General features: G+C 42.6%; 1 long non-coding RNA gene across 2 annotated transcripts in view; it reads left to right on the top strand.

The window, feature by feature from the left end:
- Positions 1-25,454, top strand: part of LOC136874924 (uncharacterized) — a 638,399-nt gene that overhangs the window by 407,882 nt on the left and 205,063 nt on the right. For both annotated transcript variants that reach the window (XR_010860319.2, XR_010860318.2), the window contains exon 4: positions 18,326-18,376. This is a non-coding gene — a long non-coding RNA (uncharacterized lncRNA). The remainder of the gene's footprint in view (positions 1-18,325; positions 18,377-25,454) is intronic.

Below are 25,454 nucleotides of genomic sequence, written 5' to 3'. Positions count from 1 at the left end.
CCCGATTTATCCCTGATTCCGCCCACATATTTTAATTCATCGACTTGGAAGGTTTTTTTTTCTCGAATTTTTTGATTAATGGTTTATTGTGGAATCTAGATTTAGTTCCTTTCATACAGTACACTGCGTCTTTTCAAATTAAATTTTGAGTCTGGTTTTCCCCGCTATTTTATGAAGACTATTTTTCTTCTTGCCCATTGTTGTATAAGATTACAAGATCATGTACGATCAAGGTGAATTTTGTTTTTGGGAACTCTGACAATATTTCTCCCTTTAGTTTTATATTTCCATTCACGAATCACATTTCTTCTTCTTCTTCTTCTTCTTCTTCTTCTTTCTTCGTTATTCCCATTGAAGGAGCGCGCCTGAGCTTGTTCGTTGACCTGATAATTTTTGCTTCCTTATCCTCCCAAAATCTCGTCATAAATGCACTGTGTTGCGTTCTTGCGATCAATTCCTACCAGTTTTCTTTTTAGGTTTCTCCACGAATTTGTGCTAGGCTACTATTGTACTAAAGGCTCCACGATCTTCTATGATGAACCCCTGTGGGTGGGGAACGCAGATGAAGAATACACCCACGGTATCCCTTGCCTGTCGTAAGAGGCGACTAAAAGGGGCCCCAGGGGCTCTCAACTTTGGAGAGTGGGTTGACGACCACGGGGCCCTTAGCTGAGTCCTGGCACTGCTTCCACTTACTTGTTCCAAGCTCCTCAATTTCATCTATCATGTCCGACCTCCCTTCGTCAACTCTTGTTATTTTCCGACCCCGACGGTATTAGAGAATCCGAGGCCTAGGGAGTCTTTCATTTTCACGCCCTTCGTGGCCCTTGCCATTCTTAGTCCGTTACTTCGTTCTTCGAAGTGACGGATCCCTACTTTTTTCTTCTTTTTTCTCTTTGTCTACCCCGTGTGGGTGGGGGACGCAGACGAAGAATACACCCACGGTATCCCCTGCCTGTCGTAAGAGGAGACTAAAAGGGGCGACCAAGGGATGATTGCATCAGAACCATGAAACTACTTGTGATTAGTACCAAAATGCGGGAACACTATGGGTCGCCTTTACTTGCGAGTAGTACCACTCTGTTAGGTACTCAATAGTTTTGTGATACGTAGCAGTACAGCGGGGTTCACTGTGGGTTTCCAGTACCTGTGATTTGTACCACTAAATGCGGAATACCTCGGTCTTACGTTGCCCGTGATTAGTACACCTAGGTGAGGAACACTATGGGTTTGCGTTGCCTGTGGTTAGTAACACAGTATGAGCGACACCGTGGGTCTTCGTTGCCTATGATTAGTACCTATTATATGCGGAACACCACGGGAATAACAGCGCCCGTGATTAGTACACCTAGGTGATGAACACTATGTGTTGTATGTCCTCCGCTCTCTTCGCTCAGCACCAGCCAGCCGCACGCACGCAAGCGTGGATCATTCGAGACTCGACACGCAGTCTTCAGTGCGCGTGTCTGTTACGTCGTGTGCAGTATATAAGGAGCTCCCTGTCTGTCACTTATTAGGATTCTTCCCAGTGTCCTGCTCCGGAATACACTGAACGTCGAACACGGAGGCTACTCCTCTTAAAAATGTGTCTCGACCAGGTGGAGGGAATTCTGGTGGTATGAGGTTTCACCTCAGGTCACTACTCCACTTTCCCGTTCCTTCATCCATGTCGAGCCCCGATGTTGTATGCCGCACATCCCCAAGCTCGCTCAAGCTCCGACACACACGTTAGATTCTCTAATTGTGAACATAGCTTTCATTTAGTACAAGCTTATGAACTCAGACACTTCAAGTTAGAAGGAACTCTCTTAGCTAATCCATGCTAGTGCAAATGATAGTTTTCAACTATCACGAACTATATCTTTCCCAAGAACTATCTTTTCAAGATAGCAGTGAGTGTAAATACATTCAGAGTGTACATAGTGTATAGAAACAGAAACTCTCTCAAGATTAATCATCTACTTTGCTTCAAGACAATCTTATGTTTTATTCCTGTACATACTGCAGAATTCTGTGTGAAGCAAATAAATAAGTTGTGTTCTTGTAAACCTTATCTTGTTTACAACACTATGGGTTTGCGTTGCCTATGAGATTCGCCATTATGTGAGAAACACCAGAGGTCTGCGTTACCTCCACGACGTACAATACTTGTGAGTAGTAGCATAATGTTTGAAACATCGTGAGTTTACGCTACCTTTGATTAGTACCACAACCTCGGAAATACCATGGTTCTCCTTTATTAGCGATAAGTGCTATTATGAGGGACCGTTGACATGGATATTGAACTCCTTTAGACAGCAAGCATCATCGCTTCAGGATTATGCTTTGGAAACAGTCCCTTGGTCCGTAACATTGTTTCTGGTCAGGTGAGGCATTGCGGGACGGATTCACTGATTCTTTAAATTCATATTAATTACTTCATTCTTCATCATCACGTTTTAAATTCTGGTCAGTGGATGAATTTTGTACTTTTAAATTGTCATTGCATTTCGTCTCATTTCGTACCATTAGGTGCCGATGACCTACATGTTAGGCCCCTCTAAACAACAAGCATCATCATCATATTCTATGATGTTGTTTATGATATTCATTTCTTGGAGATCCGCCTTAGTTTCTTCTAGACAGTTTATTTTGACCTTCTTTTTGTTGATTACTTACAATAATCTTTCGGTGAGTCTGTCGCTGTCTATTCTATACAGTAGATCTGGCCATAGGCGTTTCTTGCGTACGCAACAGTGAACCTGTCATTTGGTGAGCAGAAGTCCGCTGTTTTCCTCTTAATGCACATTCCATTTTCTCTCGTGGTATCATTAATTTTTCGGGGAATTTTTTTCTAGTTTTCCAATTTCTATAACTTTAGAGTGATCTCCAAGGGATATGGTTGTTGAGGCGTATAAAGCTTCCGGCAAAGCAACTGTCTTTTGGTGTCGTAATTTTGCATTACATGGCTTGACTCTTTCGTTGTAGTATTTCCACGTTAGTCTGTGTGCCTTACGGAGTTTGGTGACTTTTCTACGTTGGCCGTACTGTTTAATCCCGATGACAGTATGATTTCTCCAAGGCACTTGAAGGAGGTCACTTGTAAAATTTTACCGTTTTCCATTTCTAGCGGATTTTTTTGCTGTGTTGATGTAATTTTCCATGTACTGTTTTTCGTGCTATATTATTATTATTATTATTATTATTATTATTATTATTATTATTATTATTATTATTATTATTACTGAAATGGCTACCTCAGTGGATCAGTGGTAGAGTGTCCTATCACTTTCCAAGTGTAGAAGTTCGATTCTGACTAAAGTACTCGATTTTTGAAGGACAGAAAAATACCGTAGCACTATTTGTCATTGTTGTTGTTGAAGATTTCTAGTGGCGCTCCCAGTGTTACTCAACAAAGTAACTACTCACCCTTGGATACCATCCAGTATAGTTCCATCTTCGATGCCAGATAGCAGAAAATTGAAACTTGATGACTGTACTATGGCCCATGATAGTTGGAGTATGGCGTTTAGCGTCACCAACAAGAAAAGGTTGACTAACGCTGCTTGAAAATGGTCTGTTGCTAAGGCAACGATAACAGGGATGTCACATTTAAGGAAGCTATCGTCACGCGGGTTGGCTTGCTCTCAGTCGCTTTTGTGATACAACCTGTGACAATAAAGTTCGGTGAATAGTCCTGTACTATCAACATAGATGAACAATGCACGACAGTGACCTTACTGTCCTTCGAAATAGTCCCCTCCCATAATTATGCACTGCTGAGATCGGCGATACATGTCCTGGAAACTTTGCAAGAAGGCTTCCTTTGGGATAGTGTTCAAAAGGCTCGTCACGTTTCCTTATATGTCAGGAATATCGTCAAATTTCTTTCCTTTCAAGGCGAGTTTGATGCGTGACTTTTCAGCTCTGACCTTTTTCCGACGACGGGATCCCGTAGAACGCCATTCCATGCTATGGCGTTTCGTTTCAGGGTCGTATCTGAGACACCAGGTTTCATCCTCAGTGACAATACAGTTCAAGAAATTTGGTGTCGCATCCGCCGTTTCGACAAAATCCTGTGAAGCCTCTAAACGTGCCTACTTCTGATCGTCAGTCAAGTGATGTGGCAAAAGACGAGAACACGATTTTCCTCTTCCCTAACTTCTGGGTAACGATTTGTCGCACGGATTCACGGTTAATCTGCAGTTCATCCGCGATCATGCGCACAGTTAATCGCCGATCGTTCGTAATTAATGTCCTCACCTTCTCAGTGATTTCGTCACTGACGGCGGTCGCCGTTCTTCCGCTACGGGGGTTGTCAGGAACACTTTCCCGGCCTCCATTCGAAACGGGTGAACAACTCGTACACACACTTCAAGGACAGTGCTTGATCTTCATAAACACGTACTAGCATCGCTTGCGTTTCTTTCGGTGCCAAGCTTGAAACAAAACTGTACATTGATCTTTAGGTCGTTCATGTTCCTGTTCGCAGTTCAGAACCTACGCACTAAACACGCACTGTGTCAAACGGATCTTACACGGCACACACACGATGCTTAACCGAACAACGTTGGGAGCAGGTGGTCAAACCCTGCTGCAACCCAGGTGCAGCGTTGCGTGTCGCCAGTGTTACCTGATCGACCGTTCTGACTTCATTCACCGAACTTTATTGTCACAGGTTGTATTATTCGGAGTTTTACTGTGGTAGCTCTGTAAGTTGTTGTTGCTGCTTTGTGTATTTGCTCATACGTATTCCTTTTCTGAATATTATTTTCGTTGTTAGCTTATTCTTTTGCAAGTTAATCGGCTCTATTCTTGTGAATTTGTTGAGGTTATTGTCATTAACTGTTGATTTTGTTAGAGAGTAGGAAATCTCATATTTATCGGGAATGCCGTGTTTTGTCTTAAATGCTAGAATTATTAGCACGAGCTTAAGGATGGGTCAGAGTTTATTGAATTGCATTAGGTGTTTTATTAAACGCGTAGCTTGTACGGAAGAGTGAAGTGCTGGGGTTTGAGGTAACTATGACAACGCAGCGTACTTCGTAGTTACTGCTTTCGTCGCTCAAATGTCAGACATTAGCTCTCGTGGGCCCAGCTATAGTAAGGAGGTTGTCTGTATTTCTGTGGAGAATGAGTCGGGTTAGCAGTGATTAAGAGCAAAGGAAGAAAAAACTTTAGACTGTTTTGCAGGTCATGATTTGAAAATTGTTGCTGAGATGCATGACGAAGTTGTTTTTGTCATTTTCTCTTAATTTTGTTGTAACTGGGCTGAATAGCTCAGACCCCAAATTGGCGGGTTCGATCCTGGCTCAGTCCGGTGGTATTTTCTTGTTCGGCCCCACGGTGTAGGGGAAAAGCGTCTGCCTGTCACCCGGTGGCCCCGGGTTCGATATTTTTTTGCTAGGGGCTTTACGTCGCACCGACACAGATAGGTCTTACGGCGACGATGGGATAGGAAAGACCTAGGAGTTGGAAGGAATCGGCCGTGGCCTTAATTAAGGTACAGCCCCAGCATTTGCCTGGTGTGAAAATGGGAAACTACGGAAAACCATCTTCAGGGCTGCCGATAGTGGGATTCGAACCTACTATCTCCCGGATGCAAGCTTACAGCCGCGCGCCTCTATGCGCACGGCCCGGGTTCGATTCCCGGCCGTGCCAGCAGTTTTTAATTGTAAATGATTAATATCCCCGGCCTGGGGACTGGGTGTTTGTGTCGTCCTTAATGTTCCTTTCCTCACTTTCAACACTTTGCACTTACGCAATTTCCAAATACACGCAGGTTCATAACATATGGTGCAAAGTAGGGACGAAAGATCTTCTTACGTCGACTCCCCGAATAAATAGAATTTTAAAAAGAATGTTGTAGAATTTACGGTCTATTTTTGAACAATAAAATCTAATTAGAATCCTACACCTCAGCTCAGATAGTGAATGTCCATTTGGATGGGAGATGGTCTACAGACTCTCCTGGGTACGTTGTTATGTAGCTCCTGCTGTAGTTCTTGACCCCTCTCACATTATCAGACTCGAACTTTGCTTGGCTATCAGACAGGTGTGAAATTTGTTGATGTGATGTGCGAGCCTAAGGTAGACAAAATGTGTTCTAATTGTCCGCTCAGGATGTTCGCATCGGCTCGCCCCGTTCTTATGTTTTATCCGTGGCTATACTTTATCTCGGTTCCCATGGAGACCGCACATATCCCTGACCTGAACACGGGAACACGCTCTTTGCCGGCCATAAGCTGTGAACAAACAACACTGCACCTTCAGTACGGGAGAACATTAAGTGGATCTATCTAGGAAGCGTAGGTTGTCAAATATTGTGTCAGTAAGTTTTAATGTAAACACTGTTCAGGCATGAAGGTGTTACATTAAAGATAGCCATGATATACAGTCTAACTTCGATTTATCGAACCTTCATTACTCGAATTTTCAGTATCTCGGTCCGACTCGTTGGCTGAATGGTCAGCGTACTGGCCTACGGTGCAGAGGGTCCCGGGTTCGATTCCCGGCAGGGTCGGGAATTTTAACCAGCATTGGTTAATTTCTCTGGTACGGGGGGTGGGTGTATGTGTAGTTTTCATCATCATTTCATCCTCATCACGACGCGCAGGTCGCCTACGGGAGTCAAATCGAAAGACCTGTACCTGACGAGCCGAACACGTCCTCGGACACTCCCGGCACTAAAAGCCATACGCCATTTCATTTTTTCAGTATCTCGAAGTAACTTAAATTTCCCGGCCGTTCTTCCTATTCTTCTCGTGTATTTATTTCTCTATCACTCGAAATTCCGCTACACGAATTTCTCGATTTCTCGAAGCAAACATTTTCTCCCCTGAAGCCAAAAATTCTCTGTAACCCGAATTTTGTGAAATACGGCATTTATGGTTTGTGAGGAACTGTTAACAAGTAAAGAGAGTGCTGCTGGGAACTAATATGACGGGAACCGAAAAACTAAAACTTCCAGTGATCGGAAAATCAGTGAAGCCTCGCTGTTTCTTGGGTGTGAATTAATTACCGGTCACGTACGAAAGCAGATGACAAGCTCCATTTACGAATCTCGCCTGCAAGATTTGTTCTGGGTGATTTCCGACAAAAGAGTAGCGTTACAAAAATGTTGCAAAGTTTGGGCTGGGAAGACTTGAGAGAAAGGAGACGAGCTGCTCGACTAAGTGGTACAGTATATCCTGGGCTGTCAGTGGAGACATGGCGTGGAATGACATCGGTAGACGAATAAGTTTGAGTGGTGTCTTTAAAAGTAGGACAGATCACAGTCTGAAGATAAAGCTGGAATTCAAGAGGACAAATTGAGACGAATATTCTTTTATAAGAAAGGGAGTTAGGGATTGGAAATAACTTACCAAGGGAGATGTTCAATAAATTTCCGATTTCTTTGCAATCATTTCAGAAAAGGCTAGGAAAACAACAGATAGGGAATCTGACACCTGGGCGACTGCCCTAAATCAGATCAGTAGTGACTGTATTTGAAGTTTCAACGTGAAGGGAGGAAATATTAACAGTAACGAACAGAAGAGACTAACGGATGTTTTCCAAAGGTGTTAACTGAGGAGTGTTTCTTGTACTGTATGTACTGTATCTTGTCTTCTAAAAGTTACTATAATAAGGGTTAGGGCCTATAATTAAAGTGATGCAGTAAAATAGAGTTTGTATATTTTTGAATACTGTTAAAATAGTGTATTCAGTATAAGCATAGATACTGTACATATGATTTACTCATGTGCTATACATGCTAAAAACGCTATTCTCTATATCTCGAACATTCGATAACTCGAAATAAAATTTAGCTCTCGAGGTGATTCGAGATATAGAGGTTTTACTGTACATGGACATCTTACGAGGGGAACCCGCCAAGTGTAACAACTCGATGTGCAAAAAACTTCGCTCAGTGAAATAAGCGGACATAGGATCCGGTGTATCCGTAGACACCCGGCCGTTATCGAGATGACGGCGATCGATTTTTCCGACGTGCTTTACCTGTTTATTAGCGCGTAGCATTTTCAACCGACGCGGTAACACAGTGGCTTTCGGCATAGCTTCATACGTTTGCACCCGCTGTTCAATTTCCGGTAAATTGTGCATTTTTTCCCTTTAATTTACTTTTGTCCATTCACGATTACTACACGAATGGCTTTGTTTGATGTATTTTGAAATATAGTTGTCCTTTTTTTGTCTTTTAATGTTCTACCTGGTCAATTAATTTTAAAACATCAGTGGTTATACACTACTTGCACAGTAAACGGCCATCACGACCAGACGCCACGCAATAACAATTCACGCTTTGTTTCATAATCAGTTGCAAGCGCCAGGTTTTGGAAAAAAATCCGATACGCGTGGTTGCCGCAAAACTTATTAACAACACGTGAAATTTTCAATAATGTTAACTTTCTTTCCCGAGTGCCACTTAACCCAGAAATACAGTATAACTGTGGCAAACCTGCCTTCGTGCGATGCTTATGGTGTGCGAAATGTCTATGTTTCGTATGTTTCTATGATCGGTATCATCCAAGGAAATGCCTCCCTGGAGCGTTAATATAAGAATGGACTTACAAACCATTGCAATCCTTGAAAAATACCACATATATATACTAGCTGTAGTACCCGGCGTTCCCCGGATAGTTTTTGAAAGTTTACCTTTAAGTTATGTGAAGTAAATGTTTATAGAATTCCATTTTGAGATGTCGATTAGTGTTGGCTACTGAATGCATGATTCGAAGTAGTGTATGGATTCATTCAAGTGTCCGAGTGAATCGATTCACAGGAACGGCGAGCTCATGGCACACGATTCAGCTTATTCCCAGCGGACAGTGCTGACAGGGAGCCGAACTTCCGCTGCAGCGAGACAGTGAATCACGGCACATCGAAAGAATCGTGAACGAGCGCGGCTCAGTGAGACACAAGATGCACATAGCTCCTTATCGGCTCATTGGACTCTGGCGGAGAGCCGAGCTTCCGCTGCAGCGAGACATACAGTGAGCCATGGCACACCGAAATAATCGTGAACGAACACGGCTCAGTGAGACACAAGATACACACGGCTCCTTATCGGTTCACTGGACACTGGCGGAGAGCCGAGCTTCCGCTGCAGCGAGACGTACAGTGAGCCATGGTACACTGAAAGAATCGTATTCTATAATGGACTCTCGAGCTCAGCTCATTTGAAAATAATATCCATTTGCATTCACTGTCCCCTTCCTACAGGGAGGTTTAAATAACAGATGTATTTATTTGCAGTGTTAAAAAGGTGGTCAAAACATAATTCTGAAGTAGCTAGTAAGTAGGTAGGCTATTAGGTTATACTGTTTATTAGTTTAATGAATCTTAGTATTATAACTTAGTTGATATTTGACAATTAAACTCGACTCTAGCCTGCCCTATGACTATGAGTCATGCTCAGGACCACTCAAATGTACCTGTTTTATAATGGGAAGAACGGCTCAGTATTCTCTCAGCTCGTATGTTACATCTTTGCACAAGACTTCAATCATAGGTGGACAGACGCAATAACTTAACCAACAGTATGTTGAATCTGAAAACCAGCGGGCTACCCTACATCTCGGGTAGCCTATACAAAATATGACGATTTAAAAAATTCTCAGCTGATAGAAAATTAGATATTTTCAAAAATGACTGAGGGAGTTGTCGTGCGGTTAGTATCGCGCAGCTATGCGTTTGTATTGGGGGGATGGTTTTCCGTAGTTTCCCCAATTTTCACACCAGGAAATGCTGGGACTGTACCTTAATTCAGGCCATGGTTGCTACCTTCCTAATCCTCGCGAAGACAGAGGAGGGATAATGTGTGTGAAATATCACATGAAGGTCAGGATGAAACCTATTATTACTGCGACATTTCCTTCCAGCAATGCTTTGCTCTGGTGTTTTTGGAACTGGCGGAGTTTTCGTGAACTCATAGGTTTGTAAATGTGTTGCTGTAGTCACAACAGCTAATGTCCAAAAAATTAGGACGTGGAAAAGGGCGTGATGCAGTAGAAATGAGTTGCTTCTGTAACAAGAGATAACGGTAGAGTTTTACTATCCGCTGATCAACTTTAGAAAACTTTATAAGTGAACCGGTCATTTCGAAAAGGCCACATGTCCTCAAAAGTAAATTTTACAGGAGAGACACGAAACTGAATAAAATGTGAATAAGTGAAACTATCACACTGCATTTTGGCAATGCTTATAACCAGTAAAGAGCTTATTATTCCCATAATAGAGATTTCAGGTTTCGTTTCTAAAGGGTAAAAATATCAGATTTGGTCTTCCAAGTGAATTGATTTTCTTTTAGAAATTAAACACATATTTCTCATCCCGGCATACTAATTTTGTTTAATTATATGTTACCATTACAGTGTCTCTTTTCAATCAACCTGCAGCATTTAGAAACATCAGAAAATTACGTAAAGATCCCAGACAATGAACATAAATAATTTTGATAAACAAAGTCAGTAATAAATATTGAATTTTCACGACCACATTGTAATCGAAAGCGACTTTCAACCTATTAGGTCGTGTTACGTACATTTAGTACGTGATGACGAGATGTTAAGTACAGAACAAAAATGGCCAACCAGACACCAGTGGGATCCGAACCCACAACCTCCCGATTTCGCGTCGGTTGCTCTACCAATTGAGCTATGGTGGCCTAGGCCATCTTTATTCTGTTGGAAAGGATCTAAGCTACAGGTCTGGTACTACTACCATCACACTGTAGAGTCATTTCCGGGAGGCTGGAGAACCACATACACACTGTTAGAACTCCAGGCACTGCTTAGACATATTGAAATTCATTGTACACAGAAGTTTGGAAAGATATTTTGTCCTTTCTAGCTATGCTTCTTCGAAAAGAACTTGTTGATAACACTGAATTTTTTCGTGTGGATCAACGCGTCTACATTTCAACTACAGGAATACGAGAAACATGCTTTTGAAAAGAAGGTTAATATGTGCCCTTTTCCAAATGACCGATTAAAGTAAGTTTAAATGATGCAAATAGTACCTGCAGTTGCTTTCAGAGGAGAGATGGGTTCATTACGATAGCCAGGGACCCACCAGCCTCCGCCGCGAGGTACAATTACTTTTATAACGTACTGAAATCAGCCGGGCTGAGCTGCTCAGACGGTTGAGGCGCTGACCTTCTGACCCCAACCTGGTAGGTTCGATCCTGGCTCAGTCCGGTGGTATTTGAAGGTGCTCAAATACGTCAGCCTCGTGTCGGTAGATTTACTGGCACGTAAAAGAACTCTTGCTGGACTAAATTCCGGCAACTCGGTGTCTCCGAAAACCGTAAAAGGAGTTAGTGGGACATAAAGCAAATAATATTATTTTATTATTGTAATGAATTATTCGCTCCATTGTCCATTAGTTGGCCACCTACTAGCACTATCATTGGCTGACCTATAAAGTAAAATGACGTCATTCCCAGAAATCAACACACACAGATTCCGTTAACAACCCGTGCAGAATTGATTACTAGGAACGCTCTTGATGGATGGACTAGAGGCACATCAGTTAGTGGAAGAACTATTAATAATCTCCGATTTGCCGATAACGCTGTGCTTGTAGCCAGCAGTGAATATGATCTTGCTGGTATAATGACAAATGTAAAAGATGTTAGTCTATCATATGGATTAGACGTCAATCTCAGCTAGTGGAAACTTATGATAATTGATCGAGGTGCACAGGTCCAACTCGTAGGTCGATTACTGGACTTAAAGGTGGCGCATTCTTTTGTCTATCTTGGGTCAACGCGAAGTTGTGAAGATGAGATAAGACGGATCACACTAGGGCGAGTTGCTATGCGGTAGCTCATCAGCATATCGCAGAGCAGGACAATCACAAACAGTGCAAAGATCCGCCTTGCTTAAACACTTGTATGGTTGTGAAACAAGGACTCTTAAGGACAGAGACAAACTGCTTATTGATGCATTCGAGCTTTGGTGCTGGCACAGAATGCTACGCTAAAATTGGGCCGAAAAAAGAACGAATGCGCCTGTTATCAAATAACTGAGAGGAGATGCAGGAAACCAGGAAATAATAACCATAGAAGGGAAGGTTACGGGTACGAGATAGAGGAGGAGAGCAGCGAAAAGGTGGATAGACCTCCTCAGCAGGCTTTAAGACAAACTGGTAACCGTTCGGAAAGGCGACGCTGTGTTCATGGGGTCGTGACGCTCAGCAATGTATATAACGACTTATGAGATAAAAGCTTTTAAAGGAAACAATCTGGAATACAAAACAATAATATGAATAAGTAATGCACCCTCGTGCTAACGGGAACGTTGTTATAAACGGGAATCCACGAGGTAGCCGAATAACCAATCCAGACCAATGTCATTGTCAAAATATGACATACTCCATTAATTCACCTTTTCTCCACTATGGAATATAGAATGCACAGCTGTCACTCTAGACTCCAGTTTGCTTCCCCCAGCCCAATGGGTTTGTCGCTAACCGGACTTGGCTAATCCAGGCCAGTAACATTGTCAGTATCTATCATACTTAACTAATTCCCCTCTTTTGACACCATCGAAATTATGCGCTATTGTCGCCCTAAAGAATGAATGAAACCTGGCTACAACCTGAGGGCTTACACCCCATGGCCTCTTTTGCTTGTCCCAAGCACAACGTCAGTCTTCAGACCAGTTATGTCCGTGGCTCCTAATTTGGCAGCCTTGTGCAGCGCGCTGACACATCGTCCGAGAGAAACAAACAGAAGATGGTTGCGCTACCAGTAGTGACTGCTGGTATTAATTTTGATCATCGCATAAGAGAAATTTGTCGAGATAACTATGAGGGGGACTGTGATTAGCTCAGTGGTTTAGCTGCTGGCTTGCCACCCGGAAGACTGAAGTTTGAATCCTGGTCGATTCTACAGTCACGTGGCGCCAGGAAGGGCATTCCCCGGCCAAAATCCAAATGAGCCTGGGTGGCTCGAGCGACCCGAAAATACCTGCGATAAGCTGAAGAAAGTTTTTGTCCAGCTCGTTGGCCAGCGTACTGGCCTTCGGTTCAGAGCATCCGGGGTTCGATTCCTGGCCGGGCCGATGATTTTAACTGTGTATGGTTAATTCCTGTGGCTTGGGGACTGGGTGCTGTCCGTTCCAGTAGAATTCCTCTTTCGTTGCTAGATAACACCACAATCGGAATGTCGAAACTGGCAGGGAGACCGCCAACATGGCACAGCATGAGGTCTGCACTACGCTAGCTGAGGCCACAAGGTGGTGGTTGTTCTTTTTACTTTTCTTTTTCTTTATATAGTTTAAGTAAATGTGTTTTACTGAGGAAGTGGCTGTGGGGTTTGGGTCACGTAGCTGTCAGCGTGCATTCGGGAGATAGTAGGTTCGAACCCTGCTGTCGGCAGACCTCAAGATGGATTTCTGTGGTTTCCCATTTCTCGTGAGACAAATGCTGAGACTGTACCGTAATTAAGGCCATGGCTGCTACCATTCCCATACTGTAATTTCCCATCCTTTCGCCGCCTAAACCTTCGATGTGTTAGCCCGACATTAAAACCCTATTTCAAAAATGAATTACATAACATACCCCAACAAGAACTATTTAAGGGAATTTGAGGATATAAAATTAGTCTTCATCTCTTTCATTATAATTGGCATTATCAGCATTGGAAGATAATACTTTGTTATTTATCAAAATGAATTCCACGGGTTAATAACTATGTCCGAGCCTCCGTGGCTCAGACGGCAGCGCGTCGGCCTCTCACCGCTGGATACCGTGGTTCAAATCCCGGTCACTCCAAGTGAGATTTGTGCTGGACAAAGCGGAGGCGGGACAGGATTTTCTCCGGGTACTCCGGTTTTCCCTGTCTTCTTTCATTCCAGCAACACTCTCCATTATCATTTCATAGCATTTATCACTCATTAATAAATCACCTTGGGAGTGGCGACCCCATTGTAATAACAGCCTATATATGCTTCATTCATTACATCCCTGACCCGGTCAATGACTGGAAAACAGGTTGTAGGTTTTCATTTTCAATAACTATGTCCACGCACAAACAATATTATCTTCCTGTTAATATTATGTTGATCGCAAGGCTTGCCTGTTATTGTTAGTAATATATAGACCTTGGATTTTTAGGAGCTAAAATGTTCATTTAGGAGCCTAAAATAGCCTCTCATGTACGAAAAAATCGGTTCTAAAAACATACTTTAGCCAGCTTCAATTTTACGTCTTTTAATAAAAATTTATAAATTAAAGCAAAATTTGAATTTTGCTAAATTAACAGTAAAAGTTAGAGGGAATACAAAACAAAACATTTTATTCACTCACCTTTCTGCTGTAAACTTCGCAGAATATAATTTTACCGTCCGATGTGAAATTGGGAAACTCCTGTAACCACTGTTTAATTAAAGACTACTTTCGGCACAATGCATACACTGAACAAACGGAAAACTGAAACGTTCTTACAGAATGAAATGAAGAGTTTTTGTCTCCAGCAGGTCAGTGCACACTGTCTCCCACCTCGTGATATCCAGACTAAGGGAGTGTTTCCTGCGGGAGGTTCTTAAGGACATCCGGGAGTGTAGTTTACACCTTGTTGCTTTTTGGATTTTGTTTGATAAGTACTTCAAGAATATACTGTTTAAGATGCTGAGTCCGACTCATTGACTGAATGGTCAGCGTTGAGGCCTTTGGTTGAGAGGGTCCCGGGTTCAATTCCCGTCCGGGTCGGGGATGTTAATCGCCTCTGATGAATTCTTCTGGACCGGGGACTAGGTGTTTGTGTACGTCCCAACACTTTACTCTTCATATTCAGACAACACACTACACCACCAACCACCACAGGAACACGCAATAGTGATTACACCCCTTTATATAGGGTTGGCGTCAGGATGGGTATCCGGCCGTAAACCAGGGCCAAATCCACATTGCGACACGTTCGCACCCGCGACCCCACAGGTGTGGGGAAAGCGGTAGAAAAATAATAATAATAATAATAATAATAATAATAATAATAATAATAATAATAATAATAATAATAATAAGACGAGGAAAACTGTTTAATATGCTGAAAAAGAGTCAGCAAATATTTTTACTCTCGGAAAAATTAAAAGAATTTTAATCAATTTAGGGAACAAAATAGAGGAATTATAGGAATATTGGCAAATATAGGTTCAAACTTCAATTTAGACATTTATAGGCTCTGTAGGACCACCGTTCTTAACCTTATAAATGAATGAAACGTGTAAATACAACTTCATTTTAAGTTATCTCTTAAGGAACAAAATAGGTTTTTGCCTAAAATCCGTGTCTATTAATATATTTTTATATTGATTACTGCACACAACGCAAAATAATGTATTATTTATTCCTGTTTACTCAGTCCGTAATTTGGGCGCGAGGTGGAAAATTGTACTACAAAACCTCGAACTCCCTCTTTTTTTTTTTTTTTTTTTTTTACAAAAAACAAGCTTAGCTTAAAATTTCATCTGCTATGATATTTGAGTACCTACTGACATGATAACGTAGAGCATTCCTATTGGCCATGTGGAAATATGAATGCTTGGATATGAAAACAGTGCGGAAATAAGTCACATCGGAAATAACTAGAATTTTCAGTTGCTCTTCAAACCAGGATACATGTGGTTTTGGTGATAAAATGTTTTATTATAAACAAGGACAATATTTCCATTTCATTGGTACAAAGAACCCACTTGGAAAATGTCACTTTGGACATAAGTCCTTCAAATTGAGAATATCTGCATTGTGGCTATATTATCAATATGAACCCATTCTAATGTATTTTAGTATCGTAATTTAATACTGCAGCAGTCACGAGGCATAAAAGATATGGCTGGTTTTTTATTCTTTCAGACTGAAAGACATTTCCTTCGCCTATATGAATCTTGAAGCTCCCTCTCGTGGCCATTCCTTAAATCGGCTTGGCCTCATATTAGTATTGAGGTAGCCATGTGTTCTCTCAGATACTGTAGGCAATAAACTGTTCTCATATATTATATTTATACGACCACCAGTTTCATTTCGAAATAGGTTAGATTTATTTTGAAATATTTTGAAGGGATGCAGTCTTAGCGAAGGAATACTGTTCTCAGAGGCAGCGGGCAGATCCGAAGACTTCGATGCTCGTTAACTCACCCTTTATGGACATTTTTTTTTATTACTATCTGAACTGAAGCATCGTTAAGCAAACTGTGAAAGAAACCCTATATTTTAAGTATTACATTTTTCCTTCCCAGTGGACAGAGTCCCTCCCTTTATCATAAGTTGAATAATAATTTTGTACAAGCTGCTTTACATCGCACCGACATCGATAGGTCTCATGGCGACGATGGGGCAGGAAAGGGCTAGGAGTGAGAAGGAAGCACTGGTGTGAAATGGGAAACCACGGAATACCTTCTTCAGGACTGCTGTCAGTAGGGTTCGAAACCACTATCTCCCGAATACTGGATACTGGCCGCACTTACGCGACTGCAGCTATCGAACTTGGTTTGAAAAATAATAATAATATTGGTTTTAAGCTCCTTCTTTTTTCTACTTCTTGTACCATATCCTCATTGGATGTCGGCTGTCATCAGGGCGATCTGATTCTTGTTCTCAGCAACTCGGAAAAGAGTTGGGGTATTGAGTATTCTCGTAGATTCCGTAGCCAACATATCCTCCTTCCTCTGCTACTTCTCCTTCCTTCAGGTTTACCTTGTAAGATAAGCTGAAGGAGTATATATTTATCATTTCGAATGATTTGTCCAAACTACTCAAGTTTCTTTTTTTTGATGTTGTTCATGACCTGTAGCTCTTTGTTTGGGTATTGGAGTACTTCAGCGTTACGTATTCTGTCAACCCATGATATTCTGAGCAGTCGTCGGTAGCACCACATCTCATAGATCGAATTTTTTTGGTGGTGTTCTCTGTCAGGGTCATAAAGTAAGACAGAAAATACATAACACACCGAAGTAAACAGAGACGGAGATTGGTCTTAAAGTCCCTGCTACAGAGAAGTTCGCTCGTTCTCTTGAATGCTGTCCTTGCCTGTTCAATCCGGGACCTAATTTCAAAAGCATTGTTCTAGCTGCGATCAAGTACTCTGCCGAGATACGTAAAGCGTTGGTTTTAAGTCCCACTGACTACTTTTATGTTTTCGGACTTCCCAAGGTCTCTAAATTCTTCCCCGCAGGAGTTCGTTTACGTAAAAACACGAGGCTGACGTATTTGAGCAACTTCAAATACCACAGGACTGAACCAGCATCGAACCTCCCAAAGCTGGGCTCAGAAGACCAGTGGTCTACAGTCTGAGCTACTCATCCCGGCCGAAAAGTTGAAAGAAGACTTGCTGTACTTATGATAGCGAAAATTATAGGATGCTTTACTGTTTGATAAATGCAAATATTCAAAAGTCGCCTCTGCGGAGTAGAAGGTCCGAGTTCGATTCCCGGCTCTACCACGAAATTTCAAAAGTGGTACGAGGACTGAAAAGGCGTTCACTCAACCTCGGGAAGTCAACTGAGTAGAGGGGGTTCGATTTTCACCTCAGCCATCCTCAAAGTGGTTTTCCGTGGTTTTCCACTTCTCTTCCAGGCCAATGTCGGAATGGTACCTAACGTAAGGCCACGGCAGCTTTCGTCCGTCTTCATTGCCTATCCCTTGCAATCTTCCCATCCTCCGACAAGGCCCCTGTTCGGTACAAGAGGTCACGCCGCTTGGGTGAGGTACTGGTTCTCTTTTCCAGTTCCATCCCCGACCCAAAGTCTCACGCTCCAGGATACTGCTCAGGACGTGGTATCCCTCGTTGAGTCTGGGGAAAAAAACAACCCTGGAAGTTAGACGGTTAATGAAGTGAAAAACGAAAATAGTCTTTTTCTTCCATGTATGTGTTTCGGAAATAGAAGTTCTAGTTTCCACTGCTTTCTTTTTGCTAGCTGTTTAAATTCTCAATAATTCGGGGTATTGCCGACGAAACGAAAGGAACGGCCTAGGAGTGAGATGGAAGGAGCCGTGGCTTTAATGACCTGATGTGAAAATGAGAAACCACGGAAACAATATTTTGGGTTACCAATAATTGGGTTCAAACCTGTTATCTCCTACTGCTATACGGTTCGTACCACATGGCCATTTCGTTCCGTCGGCATCCATTGACATGTTTGCTATAAAGTGTTCTCTCTTCATTTATTAGCCCAGAGGGTGGGTGACCTGAATATTACACCCTTCAGAGACAACACTATATTCATCAACTCATATCCTAACATTTTAAAGACAATCTTTTCATTACTGTGGCTTCATTGGATCGTCATCCATGTGAGATGACATATTGTGATATTGATGCCATCCTTCTGTTATCTCCTTGCAGGTGTAAACAAGTCATCAATTCATACGGAGTCTGTGTTTGAAGAGCGAGGTGGTAAGTTAGAAATATTTAATTTAATGGAAGTTTTGAATTATAAAATACAGTATCTTTATCTATATTTTATGTCTTTTTGAAAAATAAGTTTAATTCTGGAGCTATTTTGGATCCTGAATGTAACATTTATTTTACTACTAGCTGTAGCACCCAATGCTACCCGGATAATTTTTGAATGTTTAATTTTAAGATTTATATTTCCTTTTATTTATGTGTGAAGTGTGTTTTTGTAGATATCTTTATTGTGATGATATTTCAGAAACTCTTTTAGAGTTTTAGAGTTATTATAATGCGTTTAACTTTTAGTTTTAAATTATTTGGTTTCGTGTTAAACATTGCCTATGTGGTTGTCTGGGAAGTAGTTGATCATTTCAAATAAATAATAAAAGTAAGTGGTTACAGTGTGTATTTGCGCGTGGTGCTATAGTAATGATGTACAAGATTCCAAATGTTATTAACCAATCAACCTGGCGACCCCGAAAATTGCGGTGTCAACACTGATCTCTGTCATTATAGACGTTTTACTTGTATCAGTCTTTCTTACCACCCATGCCGATGGTGGTTGAACTTGGACTTAAACGACATCCGTAGTGTTATTCATCTGAGCGACACTGAAAAATGTTGATTCGACTCAATTATAACTGGTTTTCGTTTATTTTTACATGTCACTCTTCAACCGTAGCCGTGTTGAAACACCGGATCCCGTGAGATCTCTGAAGTTAAGCAACGTTGAGCGTGGTCAAGATTTGAATGGGTTGCCACGCGCTGTTGGTGGAGGGTAAGGGTTTGGAGGAGTGGAAAGGAACTGGCCACCCTACCGTACGTAAACTCCGGCTGCGGAGGTTCGGACCTGCCTTGGGTCAGAATACACCCTTAGCTTACCTCACCAACCCCACCCGTAGGAGTGCTAGGAGTGTCTTTCCTCCGCAGTATTTTTTCTAGATGGTAGGCCTACGTTATACAGGGTGGTCCGAAACAACGTGAACCGGGATTATCAGTGTTAGAGTGTTGGTCATACTGATAAATCATTTTTAAAAAAATATTAAATGTCTCGCACCGTTGCCATTTTATCAGCTACTGAAGTTAGCCAGTTAGATCACTTCGCGGGCAAATTCATCTGGGCTTTGTGAGGCAGTGGCTTAAGACCGGCATGAGAGCACCAGTCGAAGAATAAATCTTCGCCAGGGGAGGGGTTTGAATACAGACCTCCGTGCTGACAAGATCGCACCATAGCAAGTTCGGTACGGCTGAAACCAACGTAGTATTTCCCTTTGACACTTATTTCTCGTCAAGGCTCTCACGCCGGTTTTAAGCCTCATGCAGATTTAGAAACACCGCTCCTCAACGCCCATTTAAATTCACCCACGATGCGATGCGATTGGCTACCTTAAGCAGCTGATAAAATGACAACGGTGCCGGATATCGAATTATTTATTTCAAATCATTTATCAGTATGACCAACCCTCAAGCTCTCATATAGCCGATTCACCTTGTTTCCGACCACTCTGTATATAGATATACACTGACTTAGCAAATGTCATGGGGTAGTCACCTAATAGCGTGTGGGGCCTCCTCTGGCCCTGCGACTGCAGTGAGATGCCGTGGAAGTGAGTCGACAAGTCCCTGGTAGTCCTCTGGACGCAGCTGACACCAAATCGTTTGCAGAGCGGCCGCCAGTGCTGGTCTGTTCGTGGGTGCAGGAGTCTGCGTTCCAGGACATCCCAGATATGCTCGATAAGGTTCATATCGGGGCTCCTGGATGGCCATGGCAGTCGTTGGACCTCCGCTGCATGTTCCTGGAAACATTCCTGGGCGACATGGGAGCGATGTGGCGGCGCGTTAACATCTTGAAACACCGCAGAATCGTCTGCGCGCTGGAAGGCCAAAAATGGGTGCAGATGGTCTCCGAGCAGCTCAATATACCGCGTACGATTCAAAGTCTCTTCCAGAATAACTAGGGGGCCCGTTCCATACCAGGAAAATGCACCCCAGACCATAAGACCATAAGCACCAGCGCCCTGGATCACACCTTTGAGCCAGGCGGGATCCATCGCTTCATCTGGTCTGCGCCATACACGGTGCCTCCCATCGGCATGGTGAAGTCGAAATCGTGATTCGTCCGACCATATCACGTTACGCCATTTTTCCAGTGTCCATCCCTGGTGACTGGCGACAAATGCGCGTCGTTGTACCCGATGACGTTGGGTTAACAGTGGCACCCGTGTGCGGCGCCGGCTCCATACCTCATATAACCCATGTTCCTACGGATTGTCCACTGGGAGTCTTGTCTAGCACGGCCTGTGTTGAATTGAGCCGTGATTTGTTGCACGGTTGCCCATCTGTCACTGTTGACAATCCGTCTCAGATATCGCCGGTCACGGTCATCGAGGGTGACTGCACGGCCGGTCGCCCGTCTGTTGTGGACGGTGACACCCGCATTAAACCATTTACGATACACCCTGGACACGGTTGATCGTGTGAAGCCGAATTCCCGCACCACTTCCGAAATCGCACTTCCCATTCGTCGGGCACCGACCACCATACCCCGTTCGAACGGTGTCAGCTCACTCATGACGACGTTCCATGTTACACCTGTTACATGCACAGCCACTGCTCACAAGGTCTCCTTTACAACTGCCGATGGCACAGGGGGCGTGTGGTGCGCAGACAACACACTTGCGCATCAGTGCTCCGCTATCCCGTGACATTTGCTCAGTCAGTGTACTACTATACGTTCCATAATGTGTGACTTAATGGCCGAATGGTCAGTCTTCGGTCGTAGCCTTCTGTCCGGAGGGTCTCGGGTTCGATTCACGACGGGGACGGGGATCTTATTCGTGTTCGGTTAATTCCTCTAGCTCAGTAGTGCGTGTTTGTTCTCGTCCCAGTCACAAATTATTTATATACTCGTAACCCTCCGCACTACCAACCACCAGGGGAACACGCAATAGTAACACATAAGTGCCCATAGAGTTGGCTTCGGGAAGGGCATCCTGCCGTAAAAGAGGGCCCATTTAACATGTGTGACACAATTCTCACCCATGACCCTTCCAGGTTGTGAGGAAAGCAGTAGAAGCAGAAGAAGAAGAACTGCACTTCCACCTTCGATGTTAGGCCCCTTTAAACAACAAGCATAATCAGAACTGCACTTCCATTTTGGTGAAAATATGTTAATACGATACTAATAATGCTATTGGTGTTACGTATCACTACTTTTATGGTTTTCAGACGCTGTTATGTGCCGAAGTTTTTTACCACAGAAGTTCTTTTATGTGCCGGTAAATCTACCGATACGAGGGCGACGTATATGAGCACCGGTTTAAACCAGGATCGAACTCGCCAACTCATCTCAGAAGGCCAGCGCTCTACCGTTCGAGCTACCCAGCCCAGTGAAAATATTTTAGAACTAATTTCTTATTGTTATGTAGTTAAACAGTAAGGTGAATAAGTCCACATCTCCTTAATGGAACAGAATCACGTCTTGTTTCCGGTAAACTTGTGTTCTAACCAATTTAATAAAATTACTGTTTGAAGTACAAAAGCCAATAAAATGTTTTTCATTCCTCCCCTAAAGTGGGAGGCGGGCCTCTTGAACGGTGACGCCGTCTCTCAGGCCAGGATATTTATTACGGTGAAGGAGATGTGCGGAGAAGGTGAGAGGCTTGAAGACGGTGCTTTATACTAGGAACTGTTCCCGCATTCGCCTTCGTGCAGGAGAATGGAAAGGCACGGAAAACCATTCTCAGGACAGCCGACGGTGGTGATCAGCTCCACTCCGTCTCCTGAGTGCAGTATCCATTGCCGAATGATTTATATGCGACACTCTCATAAGCCGGATTTTTCTGGAAATGAGATATTAGGACCAAAGCTTGTAAACCTCGTATCTAGCTATTCAATAAATAAATTAAAAAAGAAAAGAAAAGAAAAGAAAAGTGAATTTTACTGCCATCTAGCGTCCAGCTAATAAATCACATATATCTGAGTGAGCAGAATTTATTCGTTGGCCATTGATAAATTATAAATATTTTAGATGTAGCTTTCTAAGGGAATTTTTCTTCAATAAAACAAATCAACTATTAAAAGATCAAGTTGTCGTATTAACTATTGCAGTTACCTAAATTAAGTAATATTTCCTAGTGAAAATTAAATTACACTGATCGGCAGAATTAATGGACCACTTGGATTTTCAAAAGAAAAAGCATGTTAAATTGTGAAACATTTGGTTATTTTTATGAAAATTCAGTTACATAATTTTGTCTGTCTGTTATTGATACCCTTAGTTACATGAAAATAATCAATGTACTGTAAGTAATTAAACAAATTTTTCGACAATTTAACAGGGTTTTCCCTTTGAAAATTCAAGTAATCCAGTAATTTTGCCGGTCAGTGTATTTCCACCTGTCATGCAATATGAGCTACTCCAGTGTCCCTGAAAATGTACTTAAATACAGTGAAAATCTCGCAACTTCTTAACCGCGAAAATATGAAGAAATCATATGTCCAGTAATAGGCGTATCAAGTGAAACATTTTTTTTAGATTGCCAATACATGCAAGATTATTATATGTTGTTGTTGTTGTTGCTTGGGTTATGAGTCCATAGACTGGTTTGATGCAGCTCTCCATGTCACCCAACCCTGTGCTAACCTTTTCATTTCTAAGTAATTACTACATTCTACAACTACGCTAATCTATTTGTGATACGAGTGTTCATGACTTCGTCTAATCCTACCGTTGTTGCTACCTATACCTTCTTAAAAAATATCTGAACAAGTCCTGGCCAACTTAAGATGTGTCCTATCTTCTCTTCTGCTCAAATTTCTCCAAAGGGTCTCCTTTCACCAACTTGATTCAGTATCTCTTCATTAGCTGCCTCTGTGGATCAGTGGTAGAGTGTCGGCCTCCAGATCCCAATATAGCGGGTTCAAACCCGGAAGAGGTAGTCGGATTTTTGAAGGGCGGAAAAAACTCCATGTCGTACGATGTCGACATGTAAAAGGTCTCTGGTGACACATTTGGTGTTTACCCGACAAATTTAATTAAATCTCAGCCATAGACGCCCAAGAGAGTTTCGGTTTACTCGGTCTGCCATCTAGTGGGCCTAGAGTAAAACGGAACGTCGAGATTGACGAGCAGACAGCCAGATGGCGTCAACTTGAAATGTCTGCACACGGTAGCTGAGGCCATACGATTATTATTATTATTATTATTATTATTATTATTATTATTATTATTATTATTTAGTATCTCTTCATTCATGATTAATTTACCCATCTCACCTTCAGCATTCTTCTGTAACACTACATTTCAGAAGCTTCTACATTCTCTATTCTTTTTATTCTTTTCCTACAATTTGCCTTACGTCGCACCGTCACAGATCATTCTTAGGGCGACAATAGGCTAGGAAAGTGCTAGGAGTGGGAAGTAAGCGAGCTTGGCCTTAATTCATGTACAGCTTGGTGTCAAAATGGGAAACTGCGGAGAACCATCCTCAGGGCTACCAACAGTGTGATTCTATTCTACTGTCTTCTGAATGCAAGCTGCTAGCTACGTTACCGAAACTGCGAAGCCACTTGCTCGTTACTCTCCTTCTTTCTGAGCTAGTTATCGTCCATGCTTCATTTCAATACAATGCTACGCTCCAGACGAAAGTCTTTAAAAGCATCTTTCTAATTCCTGTATCGATGTTCGAAGTGAGCAAATGTCTCTTACTATGAAAGGCCTACCGAGCTCGATAGCTGCAGTCGCTTAAGTGCGGCCAGTATCCAGTATTCGGGAGATAGTGGGTTCGAGCCCCATTGTCGGCAGCCCTGAAGATGGTTTTCCGTGGTTTCCCATTTTCTCACCAGTCAAATGCTGGGGCTGTACCTTAACTAAGGCCACGGCCGCTTCCTTCCCATTCCTAGGCCTTTCATGTCCCATCATCGCCATAAGACATATCTGTGTCGGTGAGATGTAAAAAAAAAGGCCTACCTTGCTAGTGCTAAAATCTCCTATATGCATTGACCGACTCACGTACCTTCGGATGAATCGAGCACGCCTTTACCACTTCAGCTTGGCTGTCCCATCTACATAATTTGATTGTTTTGTAAAGAAATGACTTTTTTATAATTTTCTTTACGTCGCACCAACACAGACATATTGTATGGTGACGATGGGGGTAGGAAACGACTAGGAGTGCGAAGCAGAGGCCGTGGCCTTAATTATGGTACAGCCTCAATATTTGCCAAGTGTGAAAATGAGAAACCACGGAAAACCATCTTCAGGGCTGCCGACGGTGGGGTCCGAGCCCACTATCTTCCGGATGCAAGCTCACAGCAACGCGACTCTAACCGCACGGCCAACATAAAAATTACATTCAATAATCATACTTCCATAAAGTGTCATAGAAGGTCCTTGCTGCAGTAGTTGTGTAGGGTTGCGGAATTATCAATATTATTGTGCAAGGAAATGTATTGCTCAAGCTGGTGTTATTGATAAAGAAGTTAGTCGTTCTCACGGAACAGCGGGGGAGCGTAATCAATATGGACGTATGATTGTACTTGTTGTAAAAGTAACGGGAGTGGTATCGGAAAGTTTCTAAGCCCGATATTGAGCTTGTCACAAGTATTGCAGTGCTCGTAAAGAATTCATGAACTGAAATTTAAATTTATAGTCTATTCTATATACTGCACAGCGGAAGATCCTCGGACTGAAGTATTGCATAACCTAATACTTTCTAAGAGTCCCATTTCTTTCGTGTGGGAGGATATGCTGTATCTCAGCCTTCTTTTAGTAACAAAACTCAGAGTGCGGCCAATATGTCTCGCGGAAGATCAGTTCAAATTTACCATGGCGGCATATTAAAGTTAATAATAAGGAGCACAAGGAACAGGGCTGGAACCATGATCTAGGGTATAGCAAGTTTGCGTTTCGACTCGAGTCGTCTTCTCCTTTTACTGCCGCTTTTCCTACACCTGTGGGATCACGGGTGCGAACTATGTTGCAAATATATGGATTTAGCTCTGTTTTACGGCCGGTTACTCTTACTTACACGCCAGGCTGAGTGGCTCAGACGGTTGAGGCGTAGGCCGTTTGCCC

The sequence above is a fragment of the Anabrus simplex genome, chromosome 5 (assembly GCF_040414725.1).
Source record: "Anabrus simplex isolate iqAnaSimp1 chromosome 5, ASM4041472v1, whole genome shotgun sequence".
In the NCBI taxonomy this organism is placed as follows: Eukaryota; Metazoa; Arthropoda; class Insecta; order Orthoptera; family Tettigoniidae; genus Anabrus; species Anabrus simplex.
The sequence above is the reverse complement of the archived record's forward strand: the minus strand, read 5'-3'. Positions and strand labels throughout refer to the sequence as shown.